Source organism: Giraffa tippelskirchi, chromosome 7 (genome assembly GCF_054371585.1).
Source record: "Giraffa tippelskirchi isolate mGirTip1 chromosome 7, T2T-mGirTip1v1.2.pri, whole genome shotgun sequence".
NCBI lineage: Eukaryota > Metazoa > Chordata > Mammalia > Artiodactyla > Giraffidae > Giraffa > Giraffa tippelskirchi.
The window spans coordinates 129,809,255-129,825,691 of NC_137281.1; the positions used below are offsets into that span (position 1 = coordinate 129,809,255).

General features: G+C 37.6%; 1 protein-coding gene and 1 long non-coding RNA gene across 2 annotated transcripts in view; both read left to right on the forward strand.

The window, feature by feature from the left end:
* TMEM260 (transmembrane protein 260) overlaps window positions 1-16,437 on the forward strand; it is a 67,311-nt gene that overhangs the window by 14,630 nt on the left and 36,244 nt on the right.
* On the forward strand, window positions 7,675-15,905 carry LOC145513377 (uncharacterized). The gene is made up of 3 exons (XR_014059342.1): window positions 7,675-10,625; window positions 12,826-14,177; window positions 14,467-15,905. It is a non-coding gene; the product is annotated as an uncharacterized LOC145513377 (long non-coding RNA).

The following is a 16,437-nucleotide window of genomic DNA, read 5'->3' on the forward strand; positions in this document are numbered from 1 at the left end:
TGGAACTGTAGCAGTACTCATTCAGCAACATTTGTTGTGCACTCATGTGAATTGAAAGTAAAATTTTTTTAGTTTTTATAATCAAAATTCAGTGCTTATTTTAGAGAAAGGCAAAGTTACTCTCAAATAAAATTTTTTTAAATAAATTTTTTTTTTCTAAAAGGCATTATTTCAGGAAGGTTGCATTAAAAAACTTTATAACTCCATTAAGGTTGTATAGGAAGAAATCAGATCTCTTAATATCAAACAGGTTCCCTAGAATATGTGAATATTAATTATAATTAAAGATATCTTGAAACTCGGCCTGCTTACCACAAAGAACTTAACAGCCATTTTCAGTGATATTTAAATATCTGCTGGTAGACTGTTTTGTGCCAGTATTTTGTTTATGCAATATTTTATTTTTTAAAAGTTATGTATTTCTAAACATTCTGCCACTACTAAAAATTAATTTGATTAAACTTTTGGAATAGGAACACTTGATGCTGAGCACTATGTCTGCTATTCTTAGGGTTTCACTAAGATTCCATTCAATAAAGAATTGAAAATTAAAATGCCATACCTTAGAGAATGTAGAATCTCCTGCTTAGGAGACATTTGGATTTTCCAGCTCAAAGAGTATTTTAGATTATTGCCATAGAGAATAATGTGAAGCTCTTCCTAATTTCAGAGGTAACTATGCATAAGTAACAAATAGTCACCGAGTTTTTGTAGTTGAAGAAGAATGGAAAGTACTGGAGCATTAATTTCCATTCAGGAGAATATCTGTCTTGATCCCTGGTTAATTGATCATATATTTCTCTCATACTTGTATTAAAATTGCATTGATTCAGACTGGCTAAGCATATTAAGAGCTTGGTTCATTTGCATTTTCTTATAAGTAGCAGGCCATATTAGGCTCAAATAGCAGCACTTCATTTTGAAGGGAAAAAAGCAGGGCAAAAACTCTTTTTTAAGACTGTAGAGTCTTTTCTGACAGCTAGTCAGAGTTAGAATTAGTTCAAGGAAATGTTAATAATGCACTGCCTGGCCTAATCCCTTTGATATCACCAGGTATCCTCCTGTTCATGGGTTAATTGCTTTAAAAGCAAAGGCAATATTCTGAGCGGTGGGCCGCTTCACCTTTTCACAGCTGTTACCATTGAGTGACAACTAAATCCCATGTGTAAGATGAGGAAGAGCTCAATCTCCAATTGGGAGAAAATTTATGTAAACCACAATCCCTTCAGAATGTGCGGAAGTCATAGACTTTCTTGATTTACTCTGCTTTTCCCAGAAAGCTCTATTGTTCACTTTCCTAAGTCCCATCAACCCTTTGTAGCAGAATATCACAGCGGCAGCAGATAGCTTGAAATATATAAATGCTATCATAGCTCTGATTAATAGCAGTGCTTATGAGTCAAGTCTGATAACAGTGCAGCTCTCCACTCAATTTCAGATACTGCTAATGGAATCTGTCTTCTCCAATTGTAATATGAGAAGGCCTAATTTGCCATGGAGCTTGGAGCTGTCACCAGTAGGGGATTGTGGGGTCAGATGGGAGCTGCCAGGTTTTTGCCCTGCAGCTTGTATCTCTCACTTTGAATAGAGCAGCCCCCTGCCTGCCAGTTAGCTGATAGGCCGCCGTGGGGTTTATGCCACTATATACAATAGGAAAGGGCTACATAGGCTGACTTTATAATTGTGAAGCTAGCTCATATTTCCACAGCTACTATGCTGCATAATTTCTAATAAGTGGTTTTAACAAATGTCAGATTATGAAAAGTTTCCCCAATTACAAAAACTTATAAAACATTTAAATTGCTAAATCTGTTTCCTGCCGAGATTTTTGCCACTGGAACTAGTCATCAGTCATTATGGCTATAATAATAAATGTATACGTTTCTTAAAGTTGCAAATAAAATGATAAATCATAACTCATATATTTCCTACTTTTCAAAGCCATAAAAAGTAGAAAACACTCAACAAATTGAAATATTATTATATACTTTGTAACTTTGCATAATAAGACAACTTTGTATTAAATCTCTATTGTTTAGTAAGTTGGTTAGTGTTGCTAGTGAAAATAGTTGAATATCCCCATTCTGTTGATCTTAGTTATTTGGATCTTTTAAGTTTACTTCATTTACCTTTAGGATCTTAACATTTAAAAATTATGCAGCATTTTCTAAGTTTTCAGTTAAAAAGGAATTTGAGAATAATAATTCCGAACTATACCCTTAACCAATCTCAGTTTTGCTACCGAATACAAAATATACTGTCGAGATTGAGTGATAAGCTCATCTTGAGGCCTTGCATGTTTTTAAACATGTCAAGCAAAATTGACGAAAATCTGTAGTTTGGGAGTTATTTTAAGCTAGGTTGTACCTTAAGAGGATGTTGCCTTGCATAGTACAAGTTATTTGGCATACTATGGACACTTGGTCAAATGTAAAGTAAATGATGATGATTCCTATAAGGCTCAGTTCAGTGTTTTTCTTTTAGGTATTTGGGTATAAGTTGATGAGATGAGTTGTTCTAAGCCTTGAATAGCTTCATCATTTATTAGTTCACAAATTTTAATTCTAATGGAAATTGCATGATTGTGTTTTATTTATGAGAACTATTCATAATCTTGTTCCCTCTGTTTCACTTGTGCCCTTTCCTTTTTGAAAGCTTTCCCATTTTTTCCCCAGTTTTATTTAGTTTTAAATAAAACTAAAATCAAGGTTTTGAAATCAAGACTAATACTTTGTACTTTTCCTTTCAGCGTACTGGTAGTTGATAATTATGTAGCTGAAAATTCGGGGTAGAACAATCTTTTTCCTATTGATAGAGTCTCATGGAATAGAATAAACCTTGGTAGGTTTTCACCTGGAGTGAAAGTAAATTTTTATAAAATATGGGAAAATGGGCTTATTTGCAAATTTATTAAAGATGCAAATGTTTTACATTTTTTTAGTTATGGTGGTGGTGGCTTTAGAGATAGCACTTTAATATACCAGGCCCTAAATTATTGATTGATGTTTATTAGGTCTAAACTTGAAAATGACAAGAAAAACATTTAGATTCTACTGCTCTCCAAATACCCACTGACTATAATTTGCCCCAGCTTCTCAGATGGCACTAGTGGTAAAGAACCCACCTACCAGGAGATATAAGAGATGTGGGTTCTATTCCTGGATTGGAAAGATCCCCTGGAGGAGGGCATGGCAACCCACTCCAGTATTCTTGCCTGGAGAATCCCAAAGACAGGGGAACCTGGCAGGCTACAGTCCATAGGGTGGCAAAGAGTCAGACATGACTGAAGTGACTTAGCACATGTGCATAATTTGCCCATAGAGCACCTGGCACATATTAGATACTCAATACATATTTGTTGAAAGAGTGTTGATTGAACTGCCACTGAATGAGAGAAGTTCAGCTGAAACTGAAAATCTTTCTTGTCAATAGCTTAGTTTCCCAGTTTGACATCTCCAGGGACACTGAAGACAAATCTATGGGTGATGATTTTGTGAATGAGAGCCAGAGGTAACATTTGTATAATCTCCATGAACAAGACTCAGAAAGATAAGAACTTGGGAGGATGGGAGCAGTAGATTTGCCTCTAATTGTATCCTGCTTTACTGTATCTCCTCCTGTAATCTGCTGCATTTTAAGTCATCAATATGAGTTGACACTAAAAATAACTTTTTAACAAGAATGCTCAGATGCATTGTGGCCTTCCTACTTGATTCTATTGTACTTACTTCAAGTAGGAGTTTTCAATGTTGAAGGAGTGTAGTGTACCCTCCATGTTGGGTTCTTTGTACACTGAAGACAAATACATTCATGAATTTTATGAAGCATGTCAAATGTTCTGAAAGAATTTCAGTTTTCCATTATTTGTCTTTTGATTGAGGGTTAGACAAACATGTGACTACACATGAAAATCAAATACTGTGTAGCAGAAAGAAAAATACACCTTATCATCAATAGCAAACCTGTGTCAATGGTGTAAATTGTAAGCCCCCACCCAATTTATCCATTGTGTCAACAGGTGAATAGCATTTCATCAGTGAGAAAACTACTGCACAGTCAGTACCTTTCTTAGGAATCTCGTCTAGGTCTCATAGAATTCTGAGCCTCACATTTGTTAGGATTCTCTGAGAAGCATCGCATATTCCTCACCCTAGAAGAGAGATTTTTCCATTCTCTGGGTGAAATTTTAAATACTTGGCAAACGTTTTTATCCTGTCTGTCATACTCCTGGTATATCTTTCCTCAGTGACTGACCACTGTGATCCCGTGGAATGTAAACTCCATGGTTTTAGCCTTAGCCCAAGTAAAAGGCAATGAGGAAAATTTATTTATTGCAAATAAACTGCAAAATACATTTTATGTGTCACATATATGTAATATGTATTTATTTATACAAAACAAACCAGTAACTTTTAGATTATTTGTTATTTTGAATCATCTGTATTATTACCTTATTCTGTTAGTCTGAGACCTTGAAAATTAAGCATGCCTCTCTAATAGTGTAAAAACTTGATTTTGATTGTTGAAATGTGACTATCTTTTAAAATACAATAGTTGTCTTACTGAAATTTCATAGGAATGTTTGAAGTATGTGTTCTTTATATAGCCTCATAAGATGTTATCTTTCTGTAAGTCATGTTAGATTGTAAAATATGTATTTTACTTGAAGAAATAGCTACCTTGATATCCTTCTGTGAGGCTCTATGAGCCTCTAGGTTGAGAATAGAAAACATTTTTCTCATATTATATATATATATAATTTATCATAAGTTACTCTTTAATTAAAGTGGAAAATATTTTAGATTATTTTGTAATTTATTAGTGAGTTGTGCTGAAACCAGTTCTTATTTTATTCACAACTTCATTTGAATTTCTTTTTTTTCTCCAGTTTCCTATTAGTAGCAGGTTCATCAATTTCAGTAGAAAACTGTTTGTCTTTTAAATTTTAATGAGCTAGTTTTAAGATATCACTTTTAGCACATTAAATGTAAATAAGTATATCAGTTCTTCAGTTGCTTTATAAAAAATAACAATTGCTTAAGCATATTTATTTAAAAGAATGAAATGAAAATTAAAAGTAGGCCTCCTTGATTGCCAAGTGAAAACACCTTGGTGTTTTTTGATTATGTCATTTTTCTTTGAAAAAAAAGTCAGGCTTAGTCTATAGGTAGAAGACAGTTGTTTTGTCTTATTTGGGAGGCATTTATATTTACTCTCCATCTATTCATTTGACTTTATGGATGATACCAAACAGCTTGTTTTGTGGATTCAGAACAACATTTTCACTTAAAACTCATGTTTAAATAACAAGGTCAGATTAAATATTCCTCCCCTATATTTTTAAAAGAAATATTGCTTAGCCAGAAATTTGGACTACAATTCATTTACCAGCATTCATGCATAGTGTTTCACTCTGCTTATATAATCTAATTCTGCCAAAAAATTACAAAGGTATGTTGTAGCCTTTTCAGGGGAAAAAAATTGTGGAGTGTGTGTTTTGGTTAGAATTATTGCCCAAAAGAGCAAATGACAACTAATTTATTCAATCACCAGCATTGGGAACCTCTTCATTGAGAGGGATATTATTGGTCAAACTCATAAGATAACAAAGACCCTAGCAATCAAAACAGATAATGGATTAATTGGAAGTTTTAAGAAGTCAGTAGATTCATAGAATTCATGCCTTAAAAAAAAAAAACAAACTGATAAACAGACAATAAAAGTGCTTGCTAAATCATCTTATTTGTTTAACAAGTCTAAGACCACATTCACCTTCAGACATATTTGTCAGTGTGATTCTTGCAGCATCACTTAGATAAGTCTTTTGCACATATAATGTCTTTATCCAAAATTCACAGTGGGTTATTGATATGAAAGATTCATTGATATGTGGCTCAAAAAGACATAAAGTGGAAATTTTGAGGTATTTTGTTTGAGATTTACAAAAGTTTGAGAAAATATAAGGAACTCCCTTTACACATCAGTGTGAAAAGCAATATGAGTAAAGAACAACAACAATAAAAAGTGAAGGTAAAGTATGTCTGAAATTATATATATATTATATAAACATTTAGTTTCCAAAAAATAGAATAGCTTTGTTCTGTGTGTGTGTGTTCAGTCACTCAATAATGTCCAACTCTTTGCAACCCCATGGACTGTAGCTCTCCAGACTCCTCTGTCCATGGGATTCTCCAGGCAAGAATGCTGGAGTGGGTTGCCATTTCTTCTTCCAGGAAATCATCCAAATATTTGTAAAATGATATATTCTTTTAACTTTTAAATGTGCTAATATACTGACGCAGCTATCTAGTGGTATCAGTAGTCCAAAAAATTCTATTGGCTTTGTTAACAATTTAGAGAGTTTTAAGTTCCTCACATCTGGTTTCTTAACTATGTTTTGAGTAAGTTACAGTTAAAATATTTTATTCCTCAAGATTGTTCTTACTAAGAAATACAGAAAAATCTCCCTATTCAGATTTATTAATGCATTTAATTAATCATTAATCATTAATAATAATTAATAATAAGAGGTTATTAATACACTTAATTTAATGAGAATCTGGAGAAGGGGCAGTTACCCTAGTCATTGCAAAAGTACTTCTGTGAAAACTTCTTGAAAAGGTGAAGCCTGTATTGAGTTGTAAACAATCAGTGGGAGTGGCCAAGTGAAGGCAAAGCTGTGTTCCAGTTACAGAGAATCTCCTGTGTTAAGAAACTCTGAGGTGGAAGAGAAGCAGCCTGTAAGCACAGGGACAAGTCATTCAGTGTTGCTGGAACACAGTTCAAAATAGGTTGTGTCAAAAATGAAGCTACGGGTGGGCTGAGACCAGATCATGAAAATTCATGTGTGTTGTCACGGGAAGCTTGTAATATGTTTTATAATCAAAGAGGAACCCTTGAAGGGTTGGAAACAGAAAAGCTCAACATCAGATGTGCCTTAGATCCCTCACTCTGGTGGCAGTGGTGAGCCCAGGGCTGGAAGCAAGCAGCACATAAACCTACAACATTGTGTGAGCCTGAGGTGATGAGTCAGATGAGCTGACCTAGGGAAGTGAGTGTGGGAGGAGAGAAGAGCATGATTTTATAAAATGTTGATGAAGTCCATTTGGCAGGATGTTGGAAAGGAAGAGGAGCTCTGATGATGATTCCTAGGGCTCTTAATTTAGATAACTAAACAAGGAGAAGGCAATGGCAACCCACTGCAGTACTCTTGCCTGGAAAATCCCGTGGACGGAGAAGCCTGGTAGGCTGCAGTCCATGGGATCACTAAGAGTCTGACATGACTGAGCGACTTCACTTTCACTTTTCACTTCAATGCATTGGAGAAGGAACTGGCAACCCACTCCAGTGTTCTTGCCTGGAGAGTCCCAGGGACAGTGGAGCCTGGTGGGCCGCCGTCTATGGGGTTGCTCAGAGTCAGACACAACTGAAGTGACTTAGCAGCAGCAGCAGCAAACAAGGAAGATAATGAAATTCACTAAGATAGAGAACACAAGAAATTATTTCAGGGAAGAGGATGAGAAATTAATTTTGCATGTACTGACCCTGAGGTTCTGTGGGACATCCAGAGTTGCGGTGGCTTTGTGGTGAGGGTACAACAGTAAGTTGGGGATAAGATTAAGTTCAAAACTAAGGGAGAGGCGGTGCTGGAGACGGATTTAGTTTCTTTAGTTTGTCGCTGGCAGGTGAAGTCAAAATAGTGAATAAAGTCACCCAGGCAAAGTAGAGTGAGAACAGTTTCTTCAGAATGAAATCTTTGAGAAACACTAGCTTGAAAGGTGTTAAATGCAAGAAGAGGAGCCATTTGGAGAAAACACAGAAGGAAGACACAGAGCCATAAAAGGAAAACCAGAGGCCGTGAAGTCCAGATGGTCAACTTGGTAGAGTGTGGCTGGGGCAGTGATCAACACAGCAGAGAGGTTCCTCGAGCCTGCCCTGTTTGATGGTTAGACAGTCACTGGAGACCCCAGTGAGAACAATTCCAACAGAGGTCTAGGGTGAGAACAGAGGATGGAGGCTGCAGATGTGGACAACGTGAGGCCAATCCTGAGCCTCACTGTGACCCTGAAAATAGCCTTCAGGAAAGTGTTCTCGACATCAGCTTGCCTGCTAGTCATTTTATCTCCATCTCAATAAGGGGGAACAAAGCATGCACAGATATTGTCATGTACCGTGAACAATGTAACAAGACTGCCTACCTGCAGAGTCAGTGAATGAACTGGAGACCGTCTCTGAAGCCTTCAGAAGCTCTTCATCCTCACCATTGCTGACATTATCCTTTGACCTGTCAGCCAGTCACAGACTCAGCTTGCTGTAGGCTGATTGATGTCAAATCTGCTTGGTTGCCTGCTTGTGACATTGTGGCACTAGACCACACACCTCTCTTCCTACATTGCTCTCACCCTGCAGACTTACTAGTATACCATGTACTGCTTGTCTTTTGAGACAAATTCTTAATTTTAATGGGTATCTTATGATTTTGACAACAGCTTCATTAAACTCTTCCATCTCTCTTCTCACTCCCTGCCTGATTTGAGCTTTCAATTTGCTCATTTTCTTGGTGCTCCTACACTTGTTTTCCATTAAACTGAGACCTAGATCCCTTTGCTCATCCTTTTGATCTCCATCAGCCCCCTACTGGCTCTGCTTCCTTCCCCATTCAGTGTAGACCCTGTAGTTCATTGCTTTAACACCTTTTCCTCTTGTCCTTCTGCCCTACCTACCTAGTAAAACTCACCCTGGCTCCTTACAGCCTTCCCCAGCCCAGGTCAGGCTGCTGCAGACCTTGTCACAGCCATGTGGACCGAGGCTGCCACCCCACATCCACAGCTTCTACAGTCTCCAGCCTCAGCTGAGTGCTTATTATTACACATTGTTTGCTACCTACAAGTCCTTGTTCTGTAGCCCTCCTTAGCTTGCAGAGTTTCCTCAGAGCAGACGTTTCAAATTATCTCTACTTTTCTTAATCCACTAGACCATACACGTTGCTGCTAAGTCGCTTCAGTCGTGTCCAACTCTGTGCGACCCCATAGACAGCAGCCCACCAGGCTCCACCGTCCCTGGGATTCTCCAGGCAAGAACACTGGAGTGGGTTGACATTTCCTTCTCCAGTGCATGAAAGGGAAAAGTGAAAGTGAAGTTGCTCAGTCGTGTCTGACTCTTAGCGACCCCATGGACTGTAGCCTACCAGGCTCCTCCGTCCATGGGATTTTCCAAGCAAGAGTACTGAAGTGGGTTGCCATTTCCTTCTCCAATGGTCAGTAAATGTTGATTGATTCTGAGTCTTAGCACGAAACAAGCTTTTAAAGGCATTGTGTTCAAACCTGTGCCTTTGAAGGAACATGCACAGTTTGATATATAAAAGACTGTTGGAAGCAAAGAGACTCTCAAAGGTATAGCCTATATACATTATTTTATGGAAATCAGGGATAGTATTAATAAAATGAGGCCTCCAAAATGTTTTATATTCTCTGCATGGATGCATGCATAACTTTTTGCCCTTAGGCATACTTCCTTCTTTTCTATGTTCCACAAAGCTTTGACAACTGCAGCATTTATTTTCAGAATTTCCTCACAGTTTTTCTTGAAGACAATAGAAATAATAAAGAAGGAAGGCAGATAGTCAGGATTCTCAGTTGCAAGTGATTGGCTGTCTTTAGCAGAAAAGAAGCATATTGAAAGGAAGTTGGGAAGAATGCTACAACTCAATAATAAGAAAGATACAGCAGTTTTTTAAATGGGCAAAATATTTGAAAAGACATTTCTCCAAGGAAGATGTAGAAATGACCAATGAGCAATTGCAAAGGTGCTCAGCATTGTTAGCCATTAAGGCAATGCAAATCAAAATCTCAGTGAGATACCCTTTCACACCCAATGGGATGACTAGAATCAAAAAATCAGATAACAAGTGTTCACTGGGTTGTGGAAAAATCAGAACCCTCATCCTTTGCTCGTGGGAACGTAAAATTGTGTAGCCACTTTGGAAAACAGTCTAGTAGTTTCAGATGATTAAATGGGTTGTTTTAGGATCCAGCAATTCCACTGCTACGTATATACCCTAGAGAAGTGAAAACATGTCCACACAAAAACTTGTACACAAATGTTTACAGAAGAACTATTCATAGTAGGCAAAAGATGGAAACAATCTATATGTCCCTCAGTGGAAGAATGAATAAGCAAAATGTGGAATAGCTACATAGTGGAATATTAATTCAGCTGTACAAAGAAGTAAAATACTGATACATACTACAAGTTGGATGAACCTTGAACATACCATGTTACATGAAAGAAGTCAGTCACAAAAGTCCACATATTATATGATTCCACTTATATGAAAACCTAGAAGAGGGAAATTCATAGACAGAAGGTAGATTAGTGGTTACTTAAGTCTGGCAGTGAGATTGGGGGAGATAGTTAAAGTAGATAGTTTCTTTTTGAGGTGATGAAAATGTTATAAAATTGATTGTAATGATAGTTGCATATATCTGTAAACATACTGAAAATCTTTAATTGTACATTTTAAATAAGTGAATTATATGAATTATATCTCAATAAAGCTTTTTACTTTTAAATTCAAGAAAGTAGGGAAAACCACTAGACCATTCAGGTATGTTCAGTTCAGTTCAGTCATTCAGTCGTGTCCGACTCTTTGCGACCCCATGAATCACAGCACACCAGGACTCCCTGTCCATCACCAACTCCCGGAGTTTACCCAAACCCATGTCCATCGAGTTAGTGATGCCATCCAGCCATCTCATCCTCTGTCATCCCCTTCTCCTCCTGCCCCCAATCCTTCCCAGCATTAGGGTCTTTTCCAGTGAGTCAACTCTTCTCATGAGGTGGCCAAAGTATTGGAGTTTCAGCTTCAACATCAGTCCTTCCAATGAACACCCAGAACTGATCTCCTTTAGGATGGACTGGTTGGATCTCCTTGCAGTCCAAGGGACTCTCAAGAGTCTTCTCCAACACAACACTTCAAAAGCATCAATTCTTTGGCACTCAGCTTTCTTCACCGTCCAACTCTCACATCCATACATGACCACTGGAAAAACCGTAGCCTTGACTAGACGGACCTTTATTGGTAAAGTAATGTCTCTGCTTTTAAATATGCTATCTAGGTTGGTTATAACCTTCCTTCCAAGGAGTAAGCGTCTTTTAATTTCATGGCTGCAATCACCATCAGCAGTGATTTTGAAGCCCCCAAAAATAAAGTCTGACACTGTTTCCACTGTTTCCCCATCTATTTGCCATGAAGTGATGGGACCAGATGCCATGATCTTAGTTTCCTGAATATTGAGCTTTAAGCCAACTTTTTCACTTGCCTCTTTCACTTTCATCAAGAGGCTCTTTAGTTCTTCACTTTCTGCCATAAGGGTGGTGTCATCTGCATATCTGAGGTTATTGATATTTCTCCTGGCAATCTTGATTCCAGCTTGTATGACCTATAATCAAATCCCTTATGATTATACAGTAGAAGTGAGAAATAGATTCAAGAGATTAGATCTGATAGAGTGCCTGAAGAACTATGGACAGAGGTTCATGACATTGTACAGGATGCAGGGATCAAGACCATCCCCCAAGAAAAAGAAATGCAAAAAGACAAAATGGTTGTCTGAGGAGGCCTTACAAATAACTGAGAAAAGAAGAGAAGCTAAAGGCAAAGGAGAAAAGGAAAGATAAACCCATTTGAATTCAGAGTTCCAAAGAATAGCAAGGAGAGATAAGAAAGCCTTCCTCAGAGATCAATGCAAAGAAATAGAGGAGAACAATAGAATGGGAAAGACTAGAGAGCTCTTCAAGAAAATTAAAGATACCAAGGGAGCATTTCATGCAAAGATGGGCTCAATAAAGGACAGGAATGGTATGGACCTAACAGAAGCAGAAGATATTAAGAAGAGGTGGCAAGAATACACAGAAGAACTAAAAAAGATCTTCATGACCCAGATAATCACGATGATATGATAACTCACCTAGAGCCAGACATCCTGGAATGCGAAGTCAATGGCCTTAGGAAGCATCACTATGAACACAGCTAGTGGAAATGATGGAATTCCAGTTGAGCTATTTCAAATCCTAAAAGATGATGCTGTAAAAGTGCTGCACTCAACATGCCAGCAAATTTAGAAAACTCAGCAGGACTAGGTTACAGGACTAGAAAAGGTCAGTTTTCATTCCAGTCCCAAAGAAAGGCAATGCCAAAGAATGTTAAACTACCACACAATTGCACTCATCTCACATGCTAGCAAAGTAATGCTCAAAATTCTCCAAGCCAGGCTTCAACAGTATGTGAACTGTGAACTTCCAGATGTTCAAGCTGGATTTAGGAAAGGCAAAGGAACCAGAGATCAAATTGCCAACATCCATTAGATCATAGAAAAAGCAAGAGTTCCAGAAAAACATCTGCCTTATTGACTATGCCAAAGCCTTTGACTGTGTGGATCACAACAAACTGTGGAAAATTCTGAAAGAGATGGGAATACCAGACCCTGACCTGCCTTTCAAGAAATCTGTATGCAGGTCAGGAAGCAACAGTTAGAACTGGACATGGAACAACAGACTGATTCCAGATAGGGAAAGGAGTACATCAAGGCTGTATATTGTCACCCTGCTTTTTTAACTTATATGCAGAGTACATCATGAGAAATGCTGGGCTGGATCAAGCACAAGCTGGAGTCAAGATTGCCTGGAAAAATATCAATAAGCTCAGGTAAGAAGATGAGATGATTGGATGGCACCACTAACTCAATGGACATGAGTTTGAGTAATCTCCAGGAGTTGGTGATGGACAGGGAGGCCTGCCATGCTGCAATCCATGGGGTCGCAAAGAGTCGGACACGACTGAGCAACTGAACTGAAGTGAACTGACTGGAAAGCTTTTTAAAAGAGGAAATATTCAAATCTAGAATTAAAAAAAGGAAGTTGGAAAGCTTGCAGAATTTCTGGGATGGCTGGATTAGCAGGCTCTGATCCCAAAATATTCAGAGTCCCAGGCACGTATGTGCTGGTGAAACCACCGTGGCTGCCATCCCTGGGCCCCAGGCACCCCAGCTCGCATCACCAACACCGACCTGGATTCTGAGCACTAACCCTGAAAGGGCTGCCATTATTGTCTGTGAAAATGATGCACAAATCCCACCCACCGTGTCTGATTTTGTCTCCATACCTGCTTTTTTGGCCTCATGAATTTCCAATTCAAAAAATGGAGCAGGTGATTCTGACAGGCAGAGCCCAGGTCATATACCTATGCTCTAGCTGCAACGGAGACTAGAAAAATATCCTATATTTCAGTGTGTGTAATAAGGGGCTGTGCCTCATAAGCTTGTATCCCTCAAGGATATGAAAGCATTTTAGATGTTCAGTAGCAAAAGAAAAGGTCCACTACTCTTGTCTTCAGTTTATAGACTGAGTTGATTAATAAGCAAGCTCTTTTGAGATGCTCAAAAGATGAAGATTATAGGTTTGATTTTCATTACTGGTTTTATAATCAGTTACCTTCTCTTCTATAACCTTACTCAGAAGTCTCACAAATTATTTTTCTAATACCCAGAAAAATCAGGTGAAAGAGTATATGGATTATTCATTGTAAAACAATCTTGACCTTGGCAGGGGGATGATATGGGACAGAAGTGAGATGGGAAAAATTCAGATTTTAGACCTTGCTGATGTAGGATTAGTCTTCAATAAAATGCTAATGTACATAAGTATCTGTAATAGTTTAAGGTGACTGGACAAATTTTACCACTGATAATTTTACTTATACTCTCTTCAATTTCTAAAACCTTATGAAATATTTGAAAAGGCAGTTAACATAGTTCATAATTCCAATAATTAATGTCAACAATTCAAACACTTTAGGATGTCTTCCTGAGCATAATAATGTGCTAAAAATCATTGTAGATTAGTGAGTCTTGAGTTTTCTTCCTGAGGATTTGTACATATCAGTTCTCTTTAATTAACTGTTTGCTGATTTTAAACTTTAACTGCCCTTTCAAAAAAAAAAGATTAATATCAGTCTTGAGAGGTGTGTAGAATTCAGGTTGGTAGTGTGTTGTTTTGATAACACATAGACATAAATACCATTCTAATGATTGACAAAACTTCTATTCTTCACTCAAAGAGGTGCATATTTAACTAAATGTACAATATATCATTGAAAGTGAAAGTGAGATCACTCAGTTGTGTCTGACTCTGCAACCCCATGGACTGTAGCCTACCACGTTCCTCCGTCCATGGGATTTTCCAGGCAAGAGTACTGGAGTGGGTTGCCATTTCCTTCTCCAGAGGATCTTCCTGACCCAGGGATCGTACCCGGGTCTCCTGCATTGTAGGCAGACGCTTTACCATCTGAGCCACCAGGGAAGTATATCATTAGTCTGGGATAAATGATTTGACATTAAAACTAAAATAGCCATCTTTTTTCCCTTTTCACTTTCATACATTGGAGAAGGAAATGGCAACCCACTCCAGTGTTCTTGCCTGGAGAATCCCAGGGACAGGGGAGCCTGGTGGGCTGCCGTCTATGGGGTTGCATAGAGTCGGACATGACTGAAGCGCTTTAGCAGCAGCCCACAATGTAATTATTTTAAATTGCTAGACTAACAATTTTAATCCTGGTTCTACCACTTAATTACCTACTATAGGACCTTGGAAAAATTATTTGGCCTCCCTGAGCCTCAGTTTCTTCATTTGAGAAAAGGAGACAAACCACCATCTACTCATAGGGTTATTGTGAAAATTAAATGAATATAAAGAAGGCAATAGAACAATACCTGAAACATGGCTAACAAGAAACTCAACAAATGTTAGCAAATTGTCTTGGAAATTTGCTAATTTCTTTAAACTTTTTATCTTGATGCAATTTCAGACTTATAAAAATGTGGCACAAATGGCTCACTGTTTGCCTACCCTTTTCTCAGGTTCCCAAATATTAATATTTTACCACATTTGCTTTATCCTTGACTCAGTGGATATGTATGTATTATTTTGCTTTTTAACCATTTAAGAATAAGCTGCAGTCATGATGTCCTTTTACCCTTAAATGCTTCAAGATATGTTTCTTTAAACCAACATTGTCTTACATATACACAGTGTAGGTCTCAAAACAAATTATCAATGATAGAACACTGTTACCTAATCTTCAGACTTGATCCAATTTTTTCCACATGCTTATAGTAGAAGAAAGTCCTAGATCATGCCTTTTATTCTATTGTCATCCTTTTGGTCTCTAATCTGGGACAGTTTCTCATGATGATTTTGGTTTTTCTCAAGACTGACATTTCTTGATACATACAGATCAGTTATTCTGTAGAATGTCCTTCAGTCTGAATTTGTCTGTCCTCTTGCTTAAATTCACTTAATGCATTTTTGGCAGGAATGCCATAGAAATGATGCTGTATTCTTTTTTATTGCAATAGATAAAGAAGCATATGATGATTGCTTGTCCCATTATTGGGCTGTTAACTTTGATGATGTGATTAAGACTGTGTGAGTCCAGTCTGCTACTGTAATTACCGTTTCTTCTTTTGTAATTATTTACAGGGAAATACCTTTAGACAGTGTACATATTTCTGTTACTCCAAACTTTAGCCTCTACTTTGGTATCTGTTGATTTAAATTATTATGATGGTTGTCAAGTGGGGATTTCTAATTCTTCTAATTTCTTCTATAGTTATTAGTTGACTTTCCATGGACTTTCCCTTCTCACCCAATTTTTTATATCACTACAGATCCATAGCTTTTTTTTTAGATTCATAGATTCTTATTTATTCATTGGGTTACAATCTATTACTCTAATTATTTCTGTGCTCAAGTTATCCCCAGTTTGGCCAATGAGAGTCCTGTAAGCTGGCTAACATGCTCTTTGGTCATGTCTCCGTTTGAGCATCTCCTTACTTTGTGTCCCAAAATGTTTCTAATTCGTTTGGTACTTGAGCTTTTCCAACTCTGGAATCAGCCATTTCTCCAAGGATGCTAATTTATGTTTTAAGTAGAAAAATGAATCTTGTACCTTTTGCTGACTTTCCAAAGTCATATTGACAGCTGAAACTTAGAAGTTTCTTTAAATTGTTACTAATACTTTAAGATTAATTCATTCTTTTGTTTGCTAGGTTTCCTTTCTGTGCTTGGGGCTAGATGCTTCCAATTAAGTGAAGTTTAGCTCCAGTTCACATTTCAAAAAAAAATGTAAAAATATTTGATATGCAGAGATCGGTTTAGAAACCTGGGGATTGAAGAGAAAATTGAGAGAAGAGTAGAGCTTTAATAAAGGAGCAGGGAGGACATTCAATTCAGGGCTACAGCGTGGGCAAAGGTATGGAGCTAGGAATAGGCAAGTCTTATTAGGGAATTTTAAGGAGCTTGACTACTTGGTGGGAGGTCATGTTGGTAATTAGTGTCTAGGGGGCCCAGTTTATTGGGAGCCTGGATTCCAGGTTGATT